We start from the raw sequence: 3,825 nt of genomic DNA, 5'->3' as shown, positions 1-3,825 counted from the left end.
TTTTGGAGCAAATTCATTAAAACTCATTTTGATTTTTAATCATCAGACATACTTAGTGTGGTCAATGGTTTTACCACTGATTCTTAGTGGCGTTTTAAAAATGGATAAAAATGACAGCAGCACCAGATGCAGCAGTGACCTCTCTAGCAGAGAAGGGGGAAAGTGAAAGGGGTGAGTGAAAATCAGCCAGGCTACTTTGGTTGCAGCTAGATGGTCCTATTGCTTTTCAGCAATGCCCCAGATTTCTGAAGAGAGACCTCCCTGACTGAGGGGGAGGGAAAGGAAGAAAGCAGACAAAGAGAGCAGAAGGAATGCCTTTCCTGTTGTCTGCAGCATGGTTCCAGAAAGAGATCTGCCCATAGACCTATGGGAACCACTGTCCCACTCAAAGATCCCCCTGACAAACTATGGGTAAACCCAAAGCCCCAAGTGAGCACACCTCCCTCCACTCTAGTACCACCCTTTGTTTTTCCACACCAGCTTTGTTACATATACATTCCCAACCTTAGGGATGAGTCAGCTCCTATAAGAGAAACTAACCATTTTTGCTCTGTGCCACATTCCAGAAAACAAAGGAAATGCTTCTAACTATTAACCTATTGAAGTGTTAAAATAAAATAAACAAAGCTTTCCCTAAATAAGGAAGGTGTTCCCCTACTTCAAATGTGACAACAGAGGCATATTATCCAACACTATGAAAAATCATGATTATATGTTATTAAAATAAGAAAATGTCAGTCTCCAGCAACCAAACCCAAAGTTATGGGATATTGCAATCTAACTGATAAAGAATTTAGCATAGATGTTGTGAGGAAATTCAATGAGCTATAAGAAAACTCAAAAAAATAATTCAATGACCTTAGGAATAAAATTAATTAACAAAAGGAGTACTTTACCAGAGAGAATTAAATTCCAAAATATAATGAAACAAACTCTGGAGCTGAAGAACTCAATAAATGTGATTAAAAAAATGCATTAGAGAGCATTGGAAATAGAGCAGATCAGGTGGAAGAGAGAAAAGCAAGATCAAGGATAGGAATTTAGAAATGATTCTGGTGGAAAAGTAGAGAGAGTTCAGATTTTAAAATAGTAAAGAAGCCCTATGAGAACTATCAGACTTGATTAGAAGAGCAAACATAAAATAAATAGGTGCACGAGAAGAAGAGAGGAAGGTGACAGAGAGTTTATTTAAAGGGGAAAAAAAAATAGCTGAGAGATTCCCAAATCTGGGAAGGAATATATCTACAAGTCCATGTAACTAATAGAACAACTTATTATCTCAATGCAAAAAGACCTTCTCCAAGACAGTATAATAAAGTTTTCAATAGTCAGTGATAAAGAATTTTAAAGGCAGCCATTGGAAAGAAGTCATTAAACTAGAAAGTAAAGTCCCACTAAGCTATCAACAAATTTTTCAGAAGAAACTCTGCAAGCCTGGAGAGAATGATATATTCAAAGTATTTAAAGATAAAATGGCCATCGAAGAATACTCTATCTGGCAAATTATCTTTCATATATGAAGAAATAAAGGCTTTCCCTAACAAAATCAAGGGAGTTTACTACCAGTACACCTGCCTTGCAAGAAATGTTTGAAGGAATTCTTCAAGTTGAAATGAAAATATAAATGGACCCAAAATTCTGATTAGGGTAATAAATAGAATTAGAAAACTTTAACTCTATTTTAAAATAGCAAATTAAACAACTATAGCATAAAGGTTAAGGAAAAGAGCATTATAATACCTAAAACTACTATAATTCAGTAAAAAAAAGTGTAGCATGGCCCTGGCTGGTTGGCTCAGTGGTAGAGCGTCGGCCTGGTGTGCGGGGGATCCGGGTTCGATTCCAGGCCAGGGCACATAGGAGAGGCGCCCATTTGCTTCTCCACCCCCACCCCCTCCTTCCTCTCTGTCTCTCTCTTCCCCTCCTGCAGCCAAGGCTCCATTGGAGCAAAGATGGCCCAGGCGCTGGGGATGGATCCTTTGCCTCTGCCCCAGGCGCTAGAGTGGCTCTGGTCGCAGCAGAGCGACCGCCCCAGAGGGGCAGAGCATCGCCCCCTGGTGGGCAGAGCATCGCCCCCCGGTGGGCGTGCCAGGTGGATCCCCGGTCGGGCGCATGCGAGAGTTTGTCTGACTGTCTCTCCCTGTTTCCAGCTTCAGAAAAATACAAAAAAAAAAAGTGTAGCATAAAGAGATAATTTGTGACATCAAAAATATAAATGTAGAGGAGTAAAGAATGGAACAATTATAGGTAAATGAAGAAAGATTTCTATCAGCAAAAAAAGGGTTATTTTGCCCCTGGCAATGGGCAAGGAGGCACCTGATTGGTGGTGCTGTTCTTATATCAGTCAGGGGCAAAGCAGTGTTCAGCCCTAGTTCATCCTAGCTTGATGCCTGTATTGGTGGCCAGAGCTGTTTCATGCCTAGGGCACATTAAAAAAGGTTATTTTATTCATGAAAAGTATTATGTAAATTTCATCTAACCACAAGCAAATATCTAGAACAGAGACATAAAACATAAAAAGGGAAATCACCACGGAAAACCACCAACTCAAAAAGGTAGACAGAAACAGAGGGAAAAAGGAACAATTGGAGAGACAAAACAAGCAGAAGGCACAATATAAAATGGCAGTAATAAATCCTTACATATCAACAATCACCATGAATATAAATGAATTAAACTCCCCAATCAAAAGGCACAGAGTGGCTGGATGGATTATCAAAAACATGACATAACCATATTCTACTTATAGAAGACTCATTTTCAGCTCTAAAGACACACAAAGACTCAAAGGGAAGAGATGGATGATGTTCCAAACAAGCAGAAATAAAAAGGTGGGTTAGCCATACTTGTATCAGAAAAAATAAATATTAAGCCAAAAATGGCAACAAGAGACAAAGAAGCCCCATTATATTATTATAAAGGGGTAAATACATCAAGAAGATATAACAATCAAATATTCACTCCCAACAAACAAGCACCAAAATATATTAAGCAAATATAAATATATCTTAAGGGAAAAATTAACAACATTACAACTAGGGGGTTTCAATACTCCACTATCAGCAATAGATATCATCCAGACAAGAAATCAACACAGAAACATTAGATTTGAACTACATTTAGAAAAATAGACTTAACAAATATATAAAGACTATTCCATCCTAAAGCAGTTTACACATTCTTCACAAATGCATATAGAATTTCTCCAGGATAAATCATATGATTAGACACAAAACAAATCTTAGCAAATTTAAGAAGATGAAATCATACCAACTATCTTTTCTGACCACCATGGTATAAAACTAGAAATTAACAACAAAAGGAAAGTGAGAATAGCTACATATATGTGGAAACTAAACAACATACTTCTAAACAACCAATGGATCAAAGAGAAAATCAAAATGGAAATAAATTATCTCAAAACATATGAAAATAGAGCTACAACAAATCATGTGGGGTGTAGCAACAGTATTTCTGAGAGGAAAGTTTATAGCAATAAATGCATATATTAGGAAATTAGATCTCAAATACTGTAAATGACCTAACTTTACACCTTAGCGAATCAGAAAAAGAACAAATTAAGCCCAGAGTTAGCAGAGAAAGGATTTAATTCTGGACTCTGTTCTTCTATGGTCACCCCTATACTCTACTCAGATTCTTCAATCCAGTAAAACTATCTCCATGTAAGCCTTGCCTGCCCCCCAACCCGGTATGGTCCCCAATACAACCTGCCCTTAGGAAAAACCAAAGAAATCCTGATATCTTACCTAGTATATTTGCCCTCCTCCAAGTGATGATTGCCCTCCAATATCTGCCAGCTTTTCA

General features: G+C 37.8%; 1 pseudogene; it reads left to right on the top strand.

Annotated features, from left to right (window-relative positions):
• The first annotated feature begins 2,289 nt into the window (after positions 1–2,289).
• Positions 2,290–2,432, top strand: LOC136386662 (small nucleolar RNA SNORA48; annotated as a pseudogene).
• Positions 2,433–3,825: the final 1,393 nt, after the last annotated feature.

The sequence above is a fragment of the Saccopteryx leptura genome, chromosome X (assembly GCF_036850995.1).
Source record: "Saccopteryx leptura isolate mSacLep1 chromosome X, mSacLep1_pri_phased_curated, whole genome shotgun sequence".
Taxonomy (NCBI): domain Eukaryota; kingdom Metazoa; phylum Chordata; class Mammalia; order Chiroptera; family Emballonuridae; genus Saccopteryx; species Saccopteryx leptura.
The sequence above is the reverse complement of the archived record's forward strand: the minus strand, read 5'-3'. Positions and strand labels throughout refer to the sequence as shown.